The following is a 25,369-nucleotide window of genomic DNA, read 5'->3' on the forward strand; positions in this document are numbered from 1 at the left end:
TAAGGGGTCTCCGGTTGTCGCAGACGTGCACGTTCCTGAGCCACGCGCACAAAGGCCTCTGACAAGTACTCGGAATTGCAGCTGAACACAAATGAATGCACCAACTTTTCTGAACCCTGCTGGACTTCACATGACATATATCTGAACCCTGCTGGACTTCACATGACTCCTTTCTGAACCCTGCTGGACTTCACACGACCTCTATCTGAACCATGCTGGACTTCACATGACCTCTTTCTGAACCCTACTGGACCTACTGCGACCTCTTTCTGTACCCTGCTGGACCTCCTATGACCTCTTTCTGAACCCTGCTGGACTTCACATGACCTCTATCTGAACCCTGCTGGACTTCACATGACCTCTTTCTGAACCCTGCTGGACCTACTGCGACCTCTTTCTGTACCCTGCTGGACCTCCTATGACCTCTTTCTGAACCCTGCTGAACCTCCTCTGACCTCTTTCTGAACCCTGCTTGACCTCCTACGACATCTTTCTGAACCCTGCTGGACTTCACATGACCTCTATCTGAACCCTGCTGGACTTCACATGACCTCTTTCTGAACCCTGCTGGACCTACTGCGACCTCTTTCTGTACCCTGCTGGACCTCCTATGACCTCTTTCTGAACCCTGCTGGACTTCACATGACCTCTATCTGAACCCTGCTGGACTTCACATGACCTCTTTCTGAACCCTGCTGGACCTACTGCGACCTCTTTCTGTACCCTGCTGGACCTCCTATGACCTCTTTCTGTACCCTGCTGGACCTCCTATGACCTCTTTCTGAACCCTGCTGAACCTCCTCTGCCCTCTTTCTGAACCCTGATTGACCTCCTACGACATCTTTCTGAACCCTGCTGGACTTCACATGACCTCTATCTGAACCCTGCTGGACTTCACATGACCTCTATCTGAACCCTGCTGGACTTCACATGACCGTGCCTTTTCACTGACGGTCTGCCAGTCTTCGTTGGTCGACGTTGCAGATCCCAGTGTACTTCAGGAAGCATGGGCGAGCTTTCGCAGGCAGCCGGAACAAATGACAAATTCCTCCTCCAACCATATTTGAACGTTGGGCCTGGCCAGCAGGTTCGTGAAAGACTTGAGCCCAGCTTGACCCTCGTTCCGATGGCGGTGATACCTTGGGTTTCTCTGTTCCTCAAGGAAGTCGACCTAAAAAAGCAGGTTTGGAACGGGAAGATGACGTAATCTGTTGCCAAATCCTTGACGTGAGGGTCGCGACTGTATTTTAAAGAGGTGACCAAGGTTACTCAATCGTCACCAAGGGGTGGACTACCACTCCAATGAATTCGACTTCAGGAAAATATGTTGAAGAAGCAAAGCGACCACGCGACTTCATTAAATATTGCTAAAAGTGATGTCAAAATCAGTTTTGAGCCAGGTAGGAGTCGAACCTACAATCTTCTGATTCGTAGTCAGACGCGTTATCCATTGCGCCACTGGCCCATGTGACTACTATCTATCACTCCTACTGAGATGTTTTAGTGCTGCAATAATGAGTGATCAACGTAAGGGGTCTCCGGTTGTCGCAGACGTGCACTTTCCTGAGCCACGCGCACAAAGGCCTCTGACAAGTACTCGGAATTGCAGCTGAACACAAATGAATGCACCAACTTTTCTGAACCCTGCTGGACTTCACATGACCTCTTTCTGAACCCTGCTGAACTTCACATGACCTCTATCTGAACCCTGCTGGACTTCACACGACCTCTATCTGAACCATGCTGGACTTCACATGACATATATCTGAACCCTGCTGGACCTACTGCGACCTCTTTCTGTACCCTGCTGGACCTCCTATGACCTCTTTCTGAACCCTGCTGAACCTCCTCTGACCTCTTTCTGAACCCTGATTGACCTCCTACGACATCTTTCTGAACCCTGCTGGACTTCACATGACCTCTATCTGAACCCTGCTGGACTTCACATGACCTCTTTCTGAACCCTGCTGGACCTACTGCGACCTCTTTCTGTACCCTGCTGGACCTCCTATGACCTCTTTCTGAACCCTGCTGAACCTCCTCTGACCTCTTTCTGAACCCTGCTTGACCTCCTACGACATCTTTCTGAACCCTGCTGGACTTCACATGACCGTGCCTTTTCACTGACGGTCTGCCAGTCTTCGTTGGTCGACGTTGCAGATCCCAGTGTACTTCAGGAAGCATGGGCGAGCTTTCGCAGGCAGCCGGAACAAATGACAAATTCCTCCTCCAACCATATTTGAACGTTGGGCCTGGCCAGCAGGTTCGTGAAAGACTTGAGCCCAGCTTGACCCTCGTTCCGATGGCGGTGATACCTTGGGTTTCTCTGTTCCTCAAGGAAGTAGACTAAAAAAGCAGGTTTGGAACGGGAAGATGACGTAATCTGTTGCCAAATCCTTGACGCGAGGGTCGCGACTGTATTTTAAAGAGGTGACCAAGGTTACTCAATCGTCACCAAGGGGTGGACTACCACTCCAATGAATTCGACTTCAGGAAAATATGTTGAAGAAGCAAAGCGACCACGCGACTTCGTTAAATATTGCTAAAAGTGAAGTCAAAATCAGTTTTGAGCCAGGTAGGAGTCGAACCTACAATCTTCTGATTCGTAGTCAGACGCGTTATCCATTGCGCCACTGGCCCATGTGACTACTATCTATCACTCCTACTGAGATGTTTTAGTGCTGCAATAATGAGTGATCAACGTAAGGGGTCTCCGGTTGTCGCAGACGTGCACTTTCCTGAGCCACGCGCACAAAGGCCTCTGACAAGTACTCGGAATTGCAGCTGAACACAAATGAATGCACCAACTTTTCTGAACCCTGCTGGACTTCACATGACCTCTTTCTGAACCCTGCTGAACTTCACATGACCTCTATCTGAACCATGCTGGACTTCACATGACCTCTTTCTGAACCCTACTGGACCTACTGCGACCTCTTTCTGTACCCTGCTGGACCTCCTATGACCTCTTTCTGAACCCTGCTGGACTTCACATGACCTCTATCTGAACCCTGCTGGACTTCACATGACCTCTTTCTGAACCCTGCTGGACCTACTGCGACCTCTTTCTGTACCCTGCTGGACCTCCTATGACCTCTTTCTGAACCCTGCTGAACCTCCTCTGACCTCTTTCTGAACCCTGCTTGACCTCCTACGACATCTTTCTGAACCCTGCTGGACTTCACATGACCTCTATCTGAACCCTGCTGGACTTCACATGACCTCTTTCTGAACCCTGCTGGACCTACTGCGACCTCTTTCTGTACCCTGCTGGACCTCCTATGACCTCTTTCTGAACCCTGCTGGACTTCACATGACCTCTATCTGAACCCTGCTGGACTTCACATGACCTCTTTCTGAACCCTGCTGGACCTACTGCGACCTCTTTCTGTACCCTGCTGGACCTCCTATGACCTCTTTCTGTACCCTGCTGGACCTCCTATGACCTCTTTCTGAACCCTGCTGAACCTCCTCTGACCTCTTTCTGAACCCTGATTGACCTCCTACGACATCTTTCTGAACCCTGCTGGACTTCACATGACCTCTATCTGAACCCTGCCGGACTTCACATGACCTCTATCTGAACCCTGCTGGACTTCACATGACCTCTTTCTGAACCCTGCTGGACCTACTGCGACCTCTTTCTGTACCCTGCTGGACCTCCTATGACCTCTTTCTGTACCCTGCTGGACCTCCTATGACCTCTTTCTGAACCCTGGTGAACCTCCTCTGACCTCTTTCTGAACCCTGCTTGACCTCCTACGACATCTTTCTGAACCCTGCTGGACTTCACATGACCTCTTTCTGAACCCTGCTGGACCTACTGCGATCTCTTTCTGTACCCTGCTGGACCTCCTATAACCTCTTTCTGAACCCTGCTGGACCTACTGCGACCTCTTTCTGTACCCTGCTGGACCTCCTATGACCTCTTTCTGAACCCTGCTGAACCTCATCTGACCTCTTTCTGAACCCTGCTTGACCTCCTACGACATCTTTCTGAACCCTGCTGGACTTCACATGACAGTGCCTTTTCACTGACGGTCTGCCAGTCTTCGTTGGTCGACGTTGCAGATACCAGTGTACTTCACGAAGCATGGGCGAGCTTTCGCAGGCAGCCGGAACAAATGACAAATTCCTCCTCCAACCATATTTGAACGTTGTCCTGGCCAGCAGGTTCGTGAAAGACTTGAGCCCAGCTTGACCCTCGTTCCGATGGCGGTGATACCTTGGGTTTCTCTGTTCCACAAGGAAGTAGAACTAAAAAAGCAGGTTTGGAACGGGAAGATGACGTAATCTGTTGCCAAATCCTTGACGCGAGGGTCGCGACTGTATTTTAAAAAGGTGACCAAGGTTACTCAATCGTCACCAAGGGGTGGACTACCACTCCAATGAATTCGACTTCAGGAAAATATGTTGAAGAAGCAAAGCGACCACGCGACTTCATTAAATATTGCTAAAAGTGAAGTCAAAATCAGTTTTGAGCCAGGTAGGAGTCGAACCTACAATCTTCTGATTCGTAGTCAGACGCGTTATCCATTGCGCCACTGGCCCATGTGACTGCTAGCTACCACTCCTACTGATATGTTTTAGTGCTGCAATAATGAGTGATCAACGTTAGGGGTCTCCGGTTGTCGCAGACGTGCACGTTCCTGAGCCACGCGCACAAAGGCCTCTGACAAGTACTCGGAATTGCAGCTGAACACAAATGAATGCACCAACTTTTCTGAACCCTGCTGGACTTCACATGACCTCTTTCTGAACCCTGCTGAACTGCACATGACCTCTATCTGAACCCTGCTGGACTTCACACGACCTCTATCTGAACCATGCTGGACTTCACATGACATATATCTGAACCCTGCTGGACTTCACATGACTCCTTTCTGAACCCTGCTGGACTTCACATGACCTCTATCTGAACCTGCTGGACTTCACATGACCTCTTTCTGAACCCTGCTGGACCTACTGCGACCTCTTTCTGTACACTGCTGGACCTCCTATGACCTCCTTCTGAACCCTGCTGAAACTCCTCTGACCTCTTTCTGAACCCTGCTTGACCTCCTACGACATCTTTCTGAACCCTGCTGGACTTCACTTGACCTCTATCTGAACCCTGCTGGACTTCACATGACCTCTATCTGAACCCTGCTGGACTTCACATGACCTCTTTCTGAACCCTGCTGGACCTACTGCGACCTCTTTCTGTACCCTGCTGGACCTCCTATGACCTCTTTCTGAACCCTGCTGAACCTCCTCTGACCTCTTTCTGAACCCTGCTTGACCTCCTACGACATCTTTCTGAACCCTGCTGGACTTCACATGACCGTGCCTTTTCACTGACGGTCTGCCAGTCTTCGTTGGTCGACGTTGCAGATCCCAGTGTACTTCAGGAAGCATGGGCGAGCTTTCGCAGGCAGCCGGAACAAATGACAAATTCCTCCTCCAACCATATTTGAACGTTGGGCCTGGCCAGCAGGTTCGTGAAAGACTTGAGCCCAGCTTGACCCTCGTTCCGATGGCGGTGATACCTTGGGTTTCTCTGTTCCTCAAGGAAGTAGAACTAAAAAAGCAGGTTTGGAACGGGAAGATGACGTAATCTGTTGCCAAATCCTTGACGCGAGGGTCGCGACTGTATTTTAAAGAGGTGACCAAGGTTACTCAATCGTCACCAAAGGGTGGACTACCACTCCAATGAATTCGACTTCAGGAAAATATGTTGAAGAAGCAAAGTGACCACGCGACTTCGTTAAATATTGCTAAAAGTGAAGTCAAAATCAGTTTTGAGCCAGGTAGGAGTCGAACCTACAATCTTCTGATTCGTAGTCAGACACGTTATCCATTGCGCCACTGGCCCATGTGACTACTAGCTATCACTCCTACTGATATGTTTTAGTGCTGCAATAATGAGTGATCAACGTAAGGGGTCTCCGGTTGTCGCAGACGTGCACGTTCCTGAGCCACGCGCACAAAGGCCTCTGACAAGTACTCGGAATTGCAGCTGAACACAAATGAATGCACCAACTTTTCTGAACCCTGCTGGACTTCAAATGACCTCTTTCTGAACCCTGCTGAACTTCACATGACCTCTATCTGAACCCTGCTGGACTTCACACGGCCTCTATCTGAACCATGCTGGACTTCACATGCCATATATCTGAACCCTGCTGGACCTACTGCGACCTCTTTCTGTACCCTGCTGGACCTCCTATGACCTCTTTCTGTACCCTGCTGGACCTCCTATGACCTCTTTCTGAACCCTGCTGAACCTCCTCTGACCTCTTTCTGAACCCTGATTGACCTCCTACGACATCTTTCTGAACCCTGCTGGACTTCACATGACCTCTATCTGAACCCTGCTGGACTTCACATGACCTCTATCTGAACCCTGCTGGACTTCACATGACCGTGCCTTTTCACTGACGGTCTGCCAGTCTTCGTTGGTCGACGTTGCAGATCCCAGTGTACTTTAGGAAGCATGGGCGAGCTTTCGCAGGCAGCCGGAACAAATGACAAATTCCTCCTCCAACCATATTTGAACGTTGGGCCTGGCCAGCAGGTTCGTGAAAGACTTGAGCCCAGCTTGACCCTCGTTCCGATGGCGGTGATACCTTGGGTTTCTCTGTTCCTCAAGGAAGTAGAACTAAAAAAGCAGGTTTGGAACGGGAAGATGACGTAATCTGTTGCCAAATCCTTGACGCGAGGGTCGTGACTGTATTTTAAAGAGGTGACCAAGGTTACTGAATCGTCACCAAGGGGTGGACGACCACTCCAATGAATTCGACTTCAGGAAAATATGTTCAAGAAGCAAAGAGACCACGCGACTTCATTAAATATTGCTAAAAGTGAAGTCAAAATCAGTTTCGAGCCAGGTAGGAGTCAAACCTATAATCTTCTGATTTGTAGTCAGACGCGTTATCCATTGCGCCACTGGCCCATGCGACTACTAGCTATCACTCCTACTGATATGTTTTAGTGCTGCAATAATGAGTGATCAACGTAAGGGGTCTCCGGTTGTCGCAGACGTGCACTTTCCTGAGCCACGCGCACAAAGGCCTCTGACAAGTACTCGGAATTGCAGCTGAACACAAATGAATGCATCAACTTTTCTGAACCCTGCTGGACTTCACATGATCTCTTTCTGAACCCTGCTGAACTTCACATGACCTCTATCTGAACCCTGCTGGACTTCACACGACCTCTATCTGAACCATGCTGGACTTCACATGACATATATCTGAACCCTGCTGGATTTCACATGAAATATATCTCAACCCTGCTGGACTTCACATGACCTCTTTCTGAACCCTGCTGAACTTCACATGACCTCTATCTGAACCCTGCTGGACTTCACATGACCTCTATCTGAACCCTGCTGGACCTACTGCGACCTCTTTCTGTACCCTTCTGGACCTCCTATGACCTCTTTCTGAACCCTGCTGAACTTCACATGACCTCTATCTGAACCCTGCTGGACTTCACACGACCTCTATCTGAACCATGCTGGACTTCACATGACCTCTTTCTGAACCCTGCTGGACCTACTGCGACCTCTTTCTGAACCCTGCTGGACCTACTGCGACCTCTTTCTGTACCCTGCTGAACCTCCTCTGACCTCTTTCTGAACCCTGATTGACCTCCTACGACATCTTTCTGAACCCTGCTGGACTTCACATGACCTCTATCTGAACCCTGCTGGACTTCACATGACCTCTATCTGAACCCTGCTGGACTTCACATGACCTCTTTCTGAACCCTGCTGGACCTACTGCGACCTCTTTCTGTACCCTGCTGGACCTCCTATGACCTCTTTCTGAACCCTGCTGAACCTCCTCTGACCTCTTTCTGAACCCTGCTTGACCTCCTACGACATCTTTCTGAACCCTGCTGGACTTCACATGACCGTGCCTTTTCACTGACGGTCTGCCAGTCTTCGTTGGTCGACGTTGCAGATCCCAGTGTACTTCAGGAAGCATGGGCGAGCTTTCGCAGGCAGCCGGAACAAATGACAAATTCCTCCTCCAACCATATTTGAACGTTAGGCCTGGCCAGCAGGTTCGTGAAAGACTTGAGCCCAGCTTGACCCTCGTTCCGATGGCGGTGATACCTTGGGTTTCTCTGTTCCTCAAGGAAGTAGAACTAAAAAAGCAGGTTTGGAACGGGAAAATGACGTAATCTGTTGCCAAATCCTTGACGCGAGGGTCGCGACTGTATTTTAAAGAGGTGACCAAGGTGACTCAATCGTCACCAAGGGGTGGACTACCACTCCAATGAATTCGACTTCAGGAAAATATGTTGAAGAAGCAAAGCGACCACGCGACTTCATTAAATATTGCTAAAAGTGAAGTCAAAATCAGTTTTGAGCCAGGTAGGAGTCGAACCTACAATCTTCTGATTCGTCGTCAGACGCGTGATCCATTGCGCCACTGGCCCATGTGACTACTAGCTATCACTCCTACTGATATGTTTTAGTGCTGCAATAATGAGTGATCAACGAAAGGGGTCTCCGGTTGTCGCAGACGTGCACGTTCCTGAGCCACGCGCACAAAGGCCTCTGACAAGTACTCGGAATTGCAGCTGAACACAAATGAATGCACCAACTTTTCTGAACCCTGCTGGACTTCACATGACCTCTTTCTGAACCCTGCTGAACTTCACATGACCTCTATCTGAACCCTGCTGGACTTCACACGACCTCTATCTGAACGATGCTGGACTTCACATGACATATATGTGAACCCTGCTGGACTTCACATGACTCCTTTCTGAACCCTGCTGGACTTCACATGACCTCTATCTGAACCCTGCTGGACTTCACATGACCTCATTCTGAACCCTGCTGGACCTACTGCGACCTCTTTCTGTACCCTGCTGGACCTCCTATGACCTCTTTCTGAACCCTGCTGAACCTCCTCTGACCTCTTTCTGAACCCTGCTTGACCTCCTACGACATCTTTCTGAACCCTGCTGGACTTCACATGACCGTGCCTTTTCACTGACGGTCTGCCAGTCTTCGTTGGTCGACGTTGCAGATCCCAGTGTACTTCAGGAAGCATGGGCGAGCTTTCGCAGGCAGCCGGAACAAATGACAAATTCCTCCTCCAACCATATTTGAACGTTGGGCCTGGCCAGCAGGTTCGTGAAAGACTTGAGCCCAGCTTGACCCTCGTTCCGATGGCGGTGATACCTTGGGTTTCTCTGTTCCTCAAGGAAGTAGAACTAAAAAAGCAGGTTTGGAACGGGAAGATGACGTAATCTGTTGCCAAATCCTTGACGCGAGGGTCGCGACTGTATTTTAAAGAGGTGACCAAGGTTACTCAATCGTCACCAAGGGGTGGACTACCACTCCAATGAATTCGACTTCAGGAAAATATGTTGAAGAAGCAAAGTGACCACGCGACTTCATTAAATATTGCTAAAAGTGAAGTCAAAATCAGTTTTGAGCCAGGTAGGAGTCGAACCTACAATCTTCTGATTCGTAGTCAGACACGTTATCCATTGCGCCACTGGCCCATGTGACTACTAGCTATCACTCCTACTGATATGTTTTAGTGCTGCAATAATGAGTGATCAACGTAAGGGGTCTCCGGTTGTCGCAGACGTGCACGTTCCTGAGCCACGCGCACAAAGGCCTCTGACAAGTACTCGGAATTGCAGCTGAACACAAATGAATGCACCAACTTTTCTGAACCCTGCTGGACTTCAAATGACCTCTTTCTGAACCCTGCTGAACTTCACATGACCTCTATCTGAACCCTGCTGGACTTCACACGGCCTCTATCTGAACCATGCTGGACTTCACATGCCATATATCTGAACCCTGCTGGACCTACTGCGACCTCTTTCTGTACCCTGCTGGACCTCCTATGACCTCTTTCTGTACCCTGCTGGACCTCCTATGACCTCTTTCTGAACCCTGCTGAACCTCCTCTGACCTCTTTCTGAACCCTGATTGACCTCCTACGACATCTTTCTGAACCCTGCTGGACTTCACATGACCTCTATCTGAACCCTGCTGGACTTCACATGACCTCTATCTGAACCCTGCTGGACTTCACATGACCGTGCCTTTTCACTGACGGTCTGCCAGTCTTCGTTGGTCGACGTTGCAGATCCCAGTGTACTTTAGGAAGCATGGGCGAGCTTTCGCAGGCAGCCGGAACAAATGACAAATTCCTCCTCCAACCATATTTGAACGTTGGGCCTGGCCAGCAGGTTCGTGAAAGACTTGAGCCCAGCTTGACCCTCGTTCCGATGGCGGTGATACCTTGGGTTTCTCTGTTCCTCAAGGAAGTAGAACTAAAAAAGCAGGTTTGGAACGGGAAGATGACGTAATCTGTTGCCAAATCCTTGACGCGAGGGTCGTGACTGTATTTTAAAGAGGTGACCAAGGTTACTGAATCGTCACCAAGGGGTGGACGACCACTCCAATGAATTCGACTTCAGGAAAATATGTTCAAGAAGCAAAGAGACCACGCGACTTCATTAAATATTGCTAAAAGTGAAGTCAAAATCAGTTTCGAGCCAGGTAGGAGTCAAACCTATAATCTTCTGATTTGTAGTCAGACGCGTTATCCATTGCGCCACTGGCCCATGCGACTACTAGCTATCACTCCTACTGATATGTTTTAGTGCTGCAATAATGAGTGATCAACGTAAGGGGTCTCCGGTTGTCGCAGACGTGCACTTTCCTGAGCCACGCGCACAAAGGCCTCTGACAAGTACTCGGAATTGCAGCTGAACACAAATGAATGCATCAACTTTTCTGAACCCTGCTGGACTTCACATGATCTCTTTCTGAACCCTGCTGAACTTCACATGACCTCTATCTGAACCCTGCTGGACTTCACACGACCTCTATCTGAACCATGCTGGACTTCACATGACATATATCTGAACCCTGCTGGATTTCACATGAAATATATCTCAACCCTGCTGGACTTCACATGACCTCTTTCTGAACCCTGCTGAACTTCACATGACCTCTATCTGAACCCTGCTGGACTTCACATGACCTCTATCTGAACCCTGCTGGACCTACTGCGACCTCTTTCTGTACCCTTCTGGACCTCCTATGACCTCTTTCTGAACCCTGCTGAACTTCACATGACCTCTATCTGAACCCTGCTGGACTTCACACGACCTCTATCTGAACCATGCTGGACTTCACATGACCTCTTTCTGAACCCTGCTGGACCTACTGCGACCTCTTTCTGAACCCTGCTGGACCTACTGCGACCTCTTTCTGTACCCTGCTGAACCTCCTCTGACCTCTTTCTGAACCCTGATTGACCTCCTACGACATCTTTCTGAACCCTGCTGGACTTCACATGACCTCTATCTGAACCCTGCTGGACTTCACATGACCTCTATCTGAACCCTGCTGGACTTCACATGACCTCTTTCTGAACCCTGCTGGACCTACTGCGACCTCTTTCTGTACCCTGCTGGACCTCCTATGACCTCTTTCTGAACCCTGCTGAACCTCCTCTGACCTCTTTCTGAACCCTGCTTGACCTCCTACGACATCTTTCTGAACCCTGCTGGACTTCACATGACCGTGCCTTTTCACTGACGGTCTGCCAGTCTTCGTTGGTCGACGTTGCAGATCCCAGTGTACTTCAGGAAGCATGGGCGAGCTTTCGCAGGCAGCCGGAACAAATGACAAATTCCTCCTCCAACCATATTTGAACGTTAGGCCTGGCCAGCAGGTTCGTGAAAGACTTGAGCCCAGCTTGACCCTCGTTCCGATGGCGGTGATACCTTGGGTTTCTCTGTTCCTCAAGGAAGTAGAACTAAAAAAGCAGGTTTGGAACGGGAAAATGACGTAATCTGTTGCCAAATCCTTGACGCGAGGGTCGCGACTGTATTTTAAAGAGGTGACCAAGGTGACTCAATCGTCACCAAGGGGTGGACTACCACTCCAATGAATTCGACTTCAGGAAAATATGTTGAAGAAGCAAAGCGACCACGCGACTTCATTAAATATTGCTAAAAGTGAAGTCAAAATCAGTTTTGAGCCAGGTAGGAGTCGAACCTACAATCTTCTGATTCGTAGTCAGACGCGTGATCCATTGCGCCACTGGCCCATGTGACTACTAGCTATCACTCCTACTGATATGTTTTAGTGCTGCAATAATGAGTGATCAACGAAAGGGGTCTCCGGTTGTCGCAGACGTGCACGTTCCTGAGCCACGCGCACAAAGGCCTCTGACAAGTACTCGGAATTGCAGCTGAACACAAATGAATGCACCAACTTTTCTGAACCCTGCTGGACTTCACATGACCTCTTTCTGAACCCTGCTGAACTTCACATGACCTCTATCTGAACCCTGCTGGACTTCACACGACCTCTATCTGAACGATGCTGGACTTCACATGACATATATGTGAACCCTGCTGGACTTCACATGACTCCTTTCTGAACCCTGCTGGACTTCACATGACCTCTATCTGAACCCTGCTGGACTTCACATGACCTCATTCTGAACCCTGCTGGACCTACTGCGACCTCTTTCTGTACCCTGCTGGACCTCCTATGACCTCTTTCTGAACCCTGCTGAACCTCCTCTGACCTCTTTCTGAACCCTGCTTGACCTCCTACGACATCTTTCTGAACCCTGCTGGACTTCACATGACCGTGCCTTTTCACTGACGGTCTGCCAGTCTTCGTTGGTCGACGTTGCAGATCCCAGTGTACTTCAGGAAGCATGGGCGAGCTTTCGCAGGCAGCCGGAACAAATGACAAATTCCTCCTCCAACCATATTTGAACGTTGGGCCTGGCCAGCAGGTTCGTGAAAGACTTGAGCCCAGCTTGACCCTCGTTCCGATGGCGGTGATACCTTGGGTTTCTCTGTTCCTCAAGGAAGTAGAACTAAAAAAGCAGGTTTGGAACGGGAAGATGACGTAATCTGTTGCCAAATCCTTGACGCGAGGGTCGCGACTGTATTTTAAAGAGGTGACCAAGGTTACTCAATCGTCACCAAGGGGTGGACTACCACTCCAATGAATTCGACTTCAGGAAAATATGTTGAAGAAGCAAAGTGACCACGCGACTTCATTAAATATTGCTAAAAGTGAAGTCAAAATCAGTTTTGAGCCAGGTAGGAGTCGAACCTACAATCTTCTGATTCGTAGTCAGACACGTTATCCATTGCGCCACTGGCCCATGTGACTACTAGCTATCACTCCTACTGATATGTTTTAGTGCTGCAATAATGAGTGATCAACGTAAGGGGTCTCCGGTTGTCGCAGACGTGCACGTTCCTGAGCCACGCGCACAAAGGCCTCTGACAAGTACTCGGAATTGCAGCTGAACACAAATGAATGCACCAACTTTTCTGAACCCTGCTGGACTTCAAATGACCTCTTTCTGAACCCTGCTGAACTTCACATGACCTCTATCTGAACCCTGCTGGACTTCACACGGCCTCTATCTGAACCATGCTGGACTTCACATGCCATATATCTGAACCCTGCTGGACCTACTGCGACCTCTTTCTGTACCCTGCTGGACCTCCTATGACCTCTTTCTGTACCCTGCTGGACCTCCTATGACCTCTTTCTGAACCCTGCTGAACCTCCTCTGACCTCTTTCTGAACCCTGATTGACCTCCTACGACATCTTTCTGAACCCTGCTGGACTTCACATGACCTCTATCTGAACCCTGCTGGACTTCACATGACCTCTATCTGAACCCTGCTGGACTTCACATGACCGTGCCTTTTCACTGACGGTCTGCCAGTCTTCGTTGGTCGACGTTGCAGATCCCAGTGTACTTTAGGAAGCATGGGCGAGCTTTCGCAGGCAGCCGGAACAAATGACAAATTCCTCCTCCAACCATATTTGAACGTTGGGCCTGGCCAGCAGGTTCGTGAAAGACTTGAGCCCAGCTTGACCCTCGTTCCGATGGCGGTGATACCTTGGGTTTCTCTGTTCCTCAAGGAAGTAGAACTAAAAAAGCAGGTTTGGAACGGGAAGATGACGTAATCTGTTGCCAAATCCTTGACGCGAGGGTCGTGACTGTATTTTAAAGAGGTGACCAAGGTTACTGAATCGTCACCAAGGGGTGGACGACCACTCCAATGAATTCGACTTCAGGAAAATATGTTCAAGAAGCAAAGAGACCACGCGACTTCATTAAATATTGCTAAAAGTGAAGTCAAAATCAGTTTCGAGCCAGGTAGGAGTCAAACCTATAATCTTCTGATTTGTAGTCAGACGCGTTATCCATTGCGCCACTGGCCCATGCGACTACTAGCTATCACTCCTACTGATATGTTTTAGTGCTGCAATAATGAGTGATCAACGTAAGGGGTCTCCGGTTGTCGCAGACGTGCACTTTCCTGAGCCACGCGCACAAAGGCCTCTGACAAGTACTCGGAATTGCAGCTGAACACAAATGAATGCACCAACTTTTCTGAACCCTGCTGGACTTCACATGATCTCTTTCTGAACCCTGCTGAACTTCACACGACCTCTATCTGAACCATGCTGGACTTCACATGACATATATCTGAACCCTGCTGGATTTCACATGAAATATATCTCAACCCTGCTGGACTTCACATGACCTCTTTCTGAACCCTGCTGAACTTCACATGACCTCTATCTGAACCCTGCTGGACTTCACATGACCTCTATCTGAACCCTGCTGGACCTACTGCGACCTCTTTCTGTACCCTTCTGGACCTCCTATGACCTCTTTCTGAACCCTGCTGAACTTCACATGACCTCTATCTGAACCCTGCTGGACTTCACACGACCTCTATCTGAACCATGCTGGACTTCACATGACCTCTTTCTGAACCCTGCTGGACCTACTGCGACCTCTTTCTGAACCCTGCTGGACCTACTGCGACCTCTTTCTGTACCCTGCTGAACCTCCTCTGACCTCTTTCTGAACCCTGATTGACCTCCTACGACATCTTTCTGAACCCTGCTGGACTTCACATGACCTCTATCTGAACCCTGCTGGACTTCACATGACCTCTATCTGAACCCTGCTGGACTTCACATGACCTCTTTCTGAACCCTGCTGGACCTACTGCGACCTCTTTCTGTACCCTGCTGGATCTCCTATGACCTCTTTCTGAACCCTGCTGAACCTCCTCTGACCTCTTTCTGAACCCTGCTTGACCTCCTACGACATCTTTCTGAACCCTGCTGGACTTCACATGACCGTGCCTTTTCACTGACGGTCTGCCAGTCTTCGTTGGTCGACGTTGCAGATCCCAGTGTACTTCAGGAAGCATGGGCGAGCTTTCGCAGGCAGCCGGAACAAATGACAAATTCCTCCTCCAACCATATTTGAACGTTAGGCCTGGCCAGCAGGTTCGTGAAAGACTTGAGCCCAGCTTGACCCTCGTTCCGATGGCGGTGATACCTTGGGTTTCTCTGTTCCTCAAGGAAGTAGAACTAAAAAAGCAGGTTTGGAACGGGAAAATGACGTAATCTGTTGCCAAATCCTTGACGCGAGGGTCGCGACTGTATTTTAAAGAGGTGACCAAGGTGACTCAATCGTCACCAAGGGGTGGACTACCACTCCAATGAATTCGACTTCAGGAAAATATGTTGAAGAAGCAAAGCGACCACGCGACTTCATTAAATATTGCTAAAAGTGAAGTCAAAATCAGTTTTGAGCCAGGTAGGAGTCGAACCTACAATCTTCTGATTCGTAGTCAGACGCGTGATCCATTGCGCCACTGGCCCATGTGACTACTAGCTATCACTCCTACTGATATGTTTTAGTGCTGCAATAATGAGTGATCAACGAAAGGGGTCTCCGGTTGTCGCAGACGTGCACGTTCCTGAGCCACGCGCACAAAGGCCTCTGACAAGTACTCGGAATTGCAGCTGAACACAAATGAATGCACCAACTTTTCTGAACCCTGCTGGACTTCACATGACCTCTTTCTGAACCCTGCTGAACTTCACATGACCTCTATCTGAACCCTGCTGGACTTCACACGACCTCTATCTGAACGATGCTGGACTTCACATGACATATATGTGAACCCTGCTGGACTTCACATGACTCCTTTCTAAACCCTGCTGGACTTCACATGACCTCTATCTGAACCCTGCTGGACTTCACATGACCTCATTCTGAACCCTGCTGGACCTACTGCGACCTCTTTCTGTACCCTGCTGGACCTCCTATGACCTCTTTCTGAACCCTGCTGAACCTCCTCTGACCTCTTTCTGAACTCTGCTTGACCTCCTACGACATCTTTCTGAACCCTGCTGGACTTCACATGACCGTGCCTTTTCACTGACGGTCTGCCAGTCTTCGTTGGTCGACGTTGCAGATCCCAGTGTACTTCAGGAAGCATGGGCGAGCTTTCGCAGGCAGCCGGAACAAATGACAAATTCCTCCTCCAACCATATTTGAACGTTGGGCCTGGCCAGCAGGTTCGTGAAAGACTTGAGCCCAGCTTGACCCTCGTTCCGATGGCGGTGATACCTTGGGTTTCTCTGTTCCTCAAGGAAGTAGAACTAAAAAAGCAGGTTTGGAACGGGAAGATGACGTAATCTGTTGCCAAATCCTTGACGCGAGGGTCGCGACTGTATTTTAAAGAGGTGACCAAGGTTACTCAATCGTCACCAAGGGGTGGACTACCACTCCAATGAATTCGACTTCAGGAAAATATGTTGAAGAAGCAAAGCGACCACGCGACTTCATTAAATATTGCTAAAAGTGAAGTCAAAATCAGTTTTGAGCCAGGTAGGAGTCGAACCTACAATCTTCTGATTCGTAGTCAGACGCGTTATCCATTGCGCCACTGGCCCATGTGACTACTAATTATCACTCCTACTGATATATTTTAGTGCTGCAATAATGAGTGATCAACGTAAGGGGTCTTGGTTGTCGCAGACGTGCACGTTCCTGAGCCACGCGCACAAAGGCCTCTGACAAGTACTCGGAATTGCAGCTGAACACAAATGAATGCACTAACTTTTCTGAACCCTGCTGGACTTCACATGACATATATCTGAACCCTGCTGGACTTCACATGACTCCTTTCTGAACCCTGCTGGACTTCACATGACCACTATCTGAACCCTGCTGGACTTCACATGACCTTTTTCTGAACCCTGCTGGACCTACTGCGACCTCTTTCTGTACCGTGCTGGCCTTCCTATGACCTCTTTCTGAACCCTGCTGAACCTCCTCTGACCTCTTTCTGAACCCTGATTGACCTCCTACGACATCTTTCTGAACCCTGCTGGACTTCACATGACCTCTATCTGAACCCTGCTGGACTTCACATGACCTCTATCAGAACCCTGCTGGACTTCACATGACCTCTTTCTGAACCCTGCTGGACCTACTGCGACCTCTTTCTGTACCCTGCTGGACCTCCTATGACCTCTTTCTCAACCCTGCTGAACCTCCTCTGACCTCTTTCTGAACCCTGCTTGACCTCCTACGACATCTTTCTGAACCCTGCTGGACTTCACATGACCGTGCCTTTTCACTGACGGTCTGCCAGTCTTCGTTGGTCGACGTTGCAGATCCCAGTGTACTTCAGGAAGCATGGGCGAGCTTTCGCAGGCAGCCGGAACAAATGACAAATTCCTCCTCCAACCATATTTGAACGTTGGGCCTGGCCAGCAGGTTCGTGAAAGACTTGAGCCCAGCTTGACCCTCGTTCCGATGGCGGTGATACCTTGGGTTTCTCTGTTCCTCAAGGAAGTAGAACTAAAAAAGCAGGTTTGGAACGGGAAGATGACGTAATCTGTTGCCAAATCCTTGACGCGAGGGTCGCGACTGTATTTTAAAGAGGTGACCAAGGTTACTCAATCGTCACCAAGGGGTGGACTACCACTCCAATGAATTCGACTTCAGGAAAATATGTTGAAGAAGCAAAGTGACCACGCGACTTCATTAAATATTGCTAAAAGTGAAGTCAAAATCAGTTTTGAGCCAGGTAGGAGTCGAACCTACAATCTTCTGATTCGTAGTCAGACACGTTATCCATTGCGCCACTGGCCCATGTGACTACTAGCTATCACTCCTACTGATATGTTTTAGTGCTGCAATAATGAGTGATCAACGTAAGGGGTCTCCGGTTGTCGCAGACGTGCACGTTCCTGAGCCACGCGCACAAAGGCCTCTGACAAGTACTCGGAATTGCAGCTGAACACAAATGAATGCACCAACTTTTCTGAACCCTGCTGGACTTCAAATGACCTCTTTCTGAACCCTGCTGAACTTCACATGACCTCTATCTGAACCCTGCTGGACTTCACACGGCCTCTATCTGAACCATGCTGGACTTCACATGCCATATATCTGAACCCTGCTGGACCTACTGCGACCTCTTTCTGTACCCTGCTGGACCTCCTATGACCTCTTTCTGTACCCTGCTGGACCTCCTATGACCTCTTTCTGAACCCTGCTGAACCTCCTCTGACCTCTTTCTGAACCCTGATTGACCTCCTACGACATCTTTCTGAACCCTGCTGGACTTCACATGACCTCTATCTGAACCCTGCTGGACTTCACATGACCTCTATCTGAACCCTGCTGGACTTCACATGACCGTGCCTTTTCACTGACGGTCTGCCAGTCTTCGTTGGTCGACGTTGCAGATCCCAGTGTACTTTAGGAAGCATGGGCGAGCTTTCGCAGGCAGCCGGAACAAATGACAAATTCCTCCTCCAACCATATTTGAACGTTGGGCCTGGCCAGCAGGTTCGTGAAAGACTTGAGCCCAGCTTGACCCTCGTTCCGATGGCGGTGATACCTTGGGTTTCTCTGTTCCTCAAGGAAGTAGAACTAAAAAAGCAGGTTTGGAACGGGAAGATGACGTAATCTGTTGCCAAATCCTTGACGCGAGGGTCGTGACTGTATTTTAAAGAGGTGACCAAGGTTACTGAATCGTCACCAAGGGGTGGACGACCACTCCAATGAATTCGACTTCAGGAAAATATGTTCAAGAAGCAAAGAGACCACGCGACTTCATTAAATATTGCTAAAAGTGAAGTCAAAATCAGTTTCGAGCCAGGTAGGAGTCAAACCTATAATCTTCTGATTTGTAGTCAGACGCGTTATCCATTGCGCCACTGGCCCATGCGACTACTAGCTATCACTCCTACTGATATGTTTTAGTGCTGCAATAATGAGTGATCAACGTAAGGGGTCTCCGGTTGTCGCAGACGTGCACTTTCCTGAGCCACGCGCACAAAGGCCTCTGACAAGTACTCGGAATTGCAGCTGAACACAAATGAATGCACCAACTTTTCTGAACCCTGCTGGACTTCACATGATCTCTTTCTGAACCCTGCTGAACTTCACACGACCTCTATCTGAACCATGCTGGACTTCACATGACATATATCTGAACCCTGCTGGATTTCACATGAAATATATCTCAACCCTGCTGGACTTCACATGACCTCTTTCTGAACCCTGCTGAACTTCACATGACCTCTATCTGAACCCTGCTGGACTTCACATGACCTCTATCTGAACCCTGCTGGACCTACTGCGACCTCTTTCTGTACCCTTCTGGACCTCCTATGACCTCTTTCTGAACCCTGCTGAACTTCACATGACCTCTATCTGAACCCTGCTGGACTTCACACGACCTCTATCTGAACCATGCTGGACTTCACATGACCTCTTTCTGAACCCTGCTGGACCTACTGCGACCTCTTTCTGAACCCTGCTGGACCTACTGCGACCTCTTTCTGTACCCTGCTGAACCTCCTCTGACCTCTTTCTGAACCCTGATTGACCTCCTACGACATCTTTCTGAACCCTGCTGGACTTCACATGACCTCTATCTGAACCCTGCTGGACTTCACATGACCTCTATCTGAACCCTGCTGGACTTCACATGACCTCTTTCTGAACCCTGCTGGACCTACTGCGACCTCTTTCTGTACCCTGCTGGATCTCCTATGACCTCTTTCTGAACCCTGCTGAACCTCCTCTGACCTCTTTCTGAACCCTGCTTGACCTCCTACGACATCTTTCTGAACCCTGCTGGACTTCACATGACCGTGCCTTTTCACTGACGGTCTGCCAGTCTTCGTTGGTCGACGTTGCAGATCCCAGTGTACTTCAGGAAGCATGGGCGAGCTTTCGCAGGCAGCCGGAACAAATGACAAATTCCTCCTCCAACCATATTTGAACGTTAGGCCTGGCCAGCAGGTTCGTGAAAGACTTGAGCCCAGCTTGACCCTCGTTCCGATGGCGGTGATACCTTGGGTTTCTCTGTTCCTCAAGGAAGTAGAACTAAAAAAGCAGGTTTGGAACGGGAAAATGACGTAATCTGTTGCCAAATCCTTGACGCGAGGGTCGCGACTGTATTTTAAAGAGGTGACCAAGGTGACTCAATCGTCACCAAGGGGTGGACTACCACTCCAATGAATTCGACTTCAGGAAAATATGTTGAAGAAGCAAAGCGACCACGCGACTTCATTAAATATTGCTAAAAGTGAAGTCAAAATCAGTTTTGAGCCAGGTAGGAGTCGAACCTACAATCTTCTGATTCGTAGTCAGACGCGTGATCCATTGCGCCACTGGCCCATGTGACTACTAGCTATCACTCCTACTGATATGTTTTAGTGCTGCAATAATGAGTGATCAACGAAAGGGGTCTCCGGTTGTCGCAGACGTGCACGTTCCTGAGCCACGCGCACAAAGGCCTCTGACAAGTACTCGGAATTGCAGCTGAACACAAATGAATGCACCAACTTTTCTGAACCCTGCTGGACTTCACATGACCTCTTTCTGAACCCTGCTGAACTTCACATGACCTCTATCTGAACCCTGCTGGACTTCACACGACCTCTATCTGAACGATGCTGGACTTCACATGACATATATGTGAACCCTGCTGGACTTCACATGACTCCTTTCTAAACCCTGCTGGACTTCACATGACCTCTATCTGAACCCTGCTGGACTTCACATGACCTCATTCTGAACCCTGCTGGACCTACTGCGACCTCTTTCTGTACCCTGCTGGACCTCCTATGACCTCTTTCTGAACCCTGCTGAACCTCCTCTGACCTCTTTCTGAACTCTGCTTGACCTCCTACGACATCTTTCTGAACCCTGCTGGACTTCACATGACCGTGCCTTTTCACTGACGGTCTGCCAGTCTTCGTTGGTCGACGTTGCAGATCCCAGTGTACTTCAGGAAGCATGGGCGAGCTTTCGCAGGCAGCCGGAACAAATGACAAATTCCTCCTCCAACCATATTTGAACGTTGGGCCTGGCCAGCAGGTTCGTGAAAGACTTGAGCCCAGCTTGACCCTCGTTCCGATGGCGGTGATACCTTGGGTTTCTCTGTTCCTCAAGGAAGTAGAACTAAAAAAGCAGGTTTGGAACGGGAAGATGACGTAATCTGTTGCCAAATCCTTGACGCGAGGGTCGCGACTGTATTTTAAAGAGGTGACCAAGGTTACTCAATCGTCACCAAGGGGTGGACTACCACTCCAATGAATTCGACTTCAGGAAAATATGTTGAAGAAGCAAAGCGACCACGCGACTTCATTAAATATTGCTAAAAGTGAAGTCAAAATCAGTTTTGAGCCAGGTAGGAGTCGAACCTACAATCTTCTGATTCGTAGTCAGACGCGTTATCCATTGCGCCACTGGCCCATGTGACTACTAATTATCACTCCTACTGATATATTTTAGTGCTGCAATAATGAGTGATCAACGTAAGGGGTCTTGGTTGTCGCAGACGTGCACGTTCCTGAGCCACGCGCACAAAGGCCTCTGACAAGTACTCGGAATTGCAGCTGAACACAAATGAATGCACTAACTTTTCTGAACCCTGCTGGACTTCACATGACATATATCTGAACCCTGCTGGACTTCACATGACTCCTTTCTGAACCCTGCTGGACTTCACATGACCACTATCTGAACCCTGCTGGACTTCACATGACCTTTTTCTGAACCCTGCTGGACCTACTGCGACCTCTTTCTGTACCGTGCTGGCCTTCCTATGACCTCTTTCTGAACCCTGCTGAACCTCCTCTGACCTCTTTCTGAACCCTGATTGACCTCCTACGACATCTTTCTGAACCCTGCTGGACTTCACATGACCTCTATCTGAACCCTGCTGGACTTCACATGACCTCTATCAGAACCCTGCTGGACTTCACATGACCTCTTTCTGAACCCTGCTGGACCTACTGCGACCTCTTTCTGTACCCTGCTGGACCTCCTATGACCTCTTTCTCAACCCTGCTGAACCTCCTCTGACCTCTTTCTGAACCCTGCTTGACCTCCTACGACATCTTTCTGAACCCTGCTGGACTTCACATGACCGTGCCTTTTCACTGACGGTCTGCCAGTCTTCGTTGGTCGACGTTGCAGATCCCAGTGTACTTCAGGAAGCATGGGCGAGCTTTCGCAGGCAGCCGGAACAAATGACAAATTCCTCCTCCAACCATATTTGAACGTTGGGCCTGGCCAGCAGGTTCGTGAAAGACTTGAGCCCAGCTTGACCCTCGTTCCGATGGCGGTGATACCTTGGGTTTCTCTGTTCCTCAAGGAAGTAGAACTAAAAAAGCAGGTTTGGAACGGGAAGATGACGTAATCTGTTGCCAAATCCTTGACGCGAGGGTCGCGACTGTATTTCAAAGAGGTGACCAAGGTGACTCAATCGTCACCAAGGGGTGGACTACCACTCCAATGAATTCGACTTCAGGAAAATATGTTGAAGAAGCAAAGCGACCACGCGACTTCATTAAATATTGCTAAAAGTGAAGTCAAAATCAGTTTTGAGCCAGGTAGGAGTCGAACCTACAATCTTCTGATTCGTAGTCAGACGCGTTATCCATTGCGCCACTGGCCCATGTGACTACTAATTATCACTCCTACTGATATATTTTAGTGCTGCAATAATGAGTGATCAACGTAAGGGGTCTTGGTTGTCGCAGACGTGCACGTTCCTGAGCCACGCGCACAAAGGCCTCTGACAAGTACTCGGAATTGCAGCTGAACACAAATGAATGCACTAACTTTTCTGAACCCTGCTGGACTTCACATGACATATATCTGAACCCTGCTGGACTTCACATGACTCCTTTCTGAACCCTGCTGGACTTCACATGACCACTATCTGAACCCTGCTGGACTTCACATGACCTTTTTCTGAACCCTGCTGGACCTACTGCGACCTCTTTCTGTACCGTGCTGGCCTTCCTATGACCTCTTTCTGAACCCTGCTGAACCTCCTCTGACCTCTTTCTGAACCCTGATTGACCTCCTACGACATCTTTCTGAACCCTGCTGGACTTCACATGACCTCTATCTGAACCCTGCTGGACTTCACATGACCTCTATCAGAACCCTGCTGGACTTCACATGACCTCTTTCTGAACCCTGCTGGACCTACTGCGACCTCTTTCTGTACCCTGCTGGACCTCCTATGACCTCTTTCTCAACCCTGCTGAACCTCCTCTGACCTCTTTCTGAACCCTGCTTGACCTCCTACGACATCTTTCTGAACCCTGCTGGACTTCACATGACCGTGCCTTTTCACTGACGGTCTGCCAGTCTTCGTTGGTCGACGTTGCAGATCCCAGTGTACTTCAGGAAGCATGGGCGAGCTTTCGCAGGCAGCCGGAACAAATGACAAATTCCTCCTCCAACCATATTTGAACGTTGGGCCTGGCCAGCAGGTTCGTGAAAGACTTGAGCCCAGCTTGACCCTCGTTCCGATGGCGGTGATACCTTGGGTTTCTCTGTTCCTCAAGGAAGTAGAACTAAAAAAGCAGGTTTGGAACGGGAAGATGACGTAATCTGTTGCCAAATCCTTGACGCGAGGGTCGCGACTGTATTTCAAAGAGGTGACCAAGGTTACTCAATCGTCACCAAGGGGTGGACTACCACTCCAATGAATTCGACTTCAGGAAAATATGTTGAAGAAGCAAAGCGACCACGCGACTTCATTAAATATTGCTAAAAGTGAAGTCAAAATCAGTTTTGAGCCAGGTAGGAGTCGAACCTACAATCTTCTGATTCGTAGTCAGATGCGTTATCCATTGCGCCACTGGCCCATGTGACGACTAGCTATCACTCCTACTGATATGTTTTAGTGCTGCAATAATGAGTGATCAACGTAAGGGGTCTCCGGTTGTCGCAGACGTGCACGTTCCTGAGCCACGCGCACAAAGGCCTCTGAAAAGTACTCGGAATTGCAGCTGAACACAAATGAATGCACCAACTTTTCTGAACCCTGCTGGACTTCACATGACCTCTTTCTGAACCCTGCTGAACTTCACATGACCTCTATCTGAACCCTGCTGGACTTCACACGACATCTATCTGAACCATGCTGGACTTCACATGACATATATCTGAACCCTGCTGGACCTACTGCGACCTCTTTCTGTACCCTGCTGGACCTCCTATGACCTCTTTCTGAACCCTGCTGAACCTCCTCTGACCTCTTTCTGAACCCTGATTGACCTCCTACGACATCTTTCTGAACCCTGCTGGACTTCACATGACCTCTGTCTGAACCCTGCTGGACTTCACATGACCTCAATCTGAACCCTGCTGGACTTCACATGACCGTGCCTTTTCACTGACGGTCTGGCAGTCTTCGTTGGTCGACGTTGCAGATCCCAGTGTACTTCAGGAAGCATGGGCGAGCTTTCGCAGGCAGCCGGAACAAATGACAAATTCCTCCTCCAACCATATTTGAACGTTGGGCCTGGCCAGCAGGTTCGTGAAAGACTTGAGCCCAGCTTGACCCTCGTTCCGATGGCGGTGATACCTTGGGTTTCTCTGTTCCTCAAGGAAGTAGAACTAAAAAAGCAGGTTTGGAACGGGAAGATGACGTAATCTGTTGCCAAATCCTTGACGCGAAGGTCGCGACTGTATTTTAAAGAGGTGACCAAGGTTACTCAATCGTCACCAAGGGGTGGACTACCACTCCAATGAATTCGACTTCAGGAAAATATGTTGAAGAAGCAAAGCGACCACGCGACTTCATTAAATATTGCTAAAAGTGAAGTCAAAATCAGTTTTGAGCCAGGTAGGAGTCGAACCTACAATCTTCTGATTCGTAGTCAGACGCTTTATCCATTGCGCCACTGGCCCATGTAACTACTAGCTATCACTCCTACTGATATGTTTTAGTGCTGCAATAATGAGTGATCAACGTCAGGGGTCTCCGGTTGTTGCAGACGTGCACGTTCCTGAGCCACGCGCACAAAGGCCTCTGACAAGTACTCGGAATTGCAGCTGAACACAAATGAATGCACCAACTTTTCTGAACCCTGCTGGACTTCACATGACATATATCTGAACCCTGCTGGACTTCACATGACTCCTTTCTGAACCCTGCTGGACTTCACATGACCTCTATCTGAACCCTGCTGGACTT

At 49.3% G+C, this 25,369-nt stretch overlaps 4 non-coding genes across 4 annotated transcripts; all 4 read right to left on the bottom strand.

Annotated features, from left to right (window-relative positions):
• Positions 1-6,861: 6,861 nt before the first annotated feature.
• TRNAC-ACA (transfer RNA cysteine (anticodon ACA)) lies at positions 6,862-6,934 on the bottom strand. Its single transcript has one exon. It is a non-coding gene; the product is annotated as a tRNA-Cys (tRNA).
• A 3,583-nt stretch (positions 6,935-10,517) lies between these two features.
• TRNAC-ACA (transfer RNA cysteine (anticodon ACA)) lies at positions 10,518-10,590 on the bottom strand. Its single transcript has one exon. It is a non-coding gene; the product is annotated as a tRNA-Cys (tRNA).
• A 3,583-nt stretch (positions 10,591-14,173) lies between these two features.
• On the bottom strand, positions 14,174-14,246 carry TRNAC-ACA (transfer RNA cysteine (anticodon ACA)). The gene has a single exon. It is a non-coding gene; the product is annotated as a tRNA-Cys (tRNA).
• A 4,758-nt stretch (positions 14,247-19,004) lies between these two features.
• Positions 19,005-19,077, bottom strand: TRNAC-ACA (transfer RNA cysteine (anticodon ACA)). Its single transcript has one exon. It is a non-coding gene; the product is annotated as a tRNA-Cys (tRNA).
• Between the last annotated feature and the right edge of the window lie 6,292 nt (positions 19,078-25,369).

The sequence above is a fragment of the Myxine glutinosa genome, chromosome 9 (genome assembly GCF_964187855.1).
Source record: "Myxine glutinosa chromosome 9, kmMyxGlut1.1, whole genome shotgun sequence".
Classification (NCBI taxonomy): Eukaryota; Metazoa; Chordata; class Myxini; order Myxiniformes; family Myxinidae; genus Myxine; species Myxine glutinosa.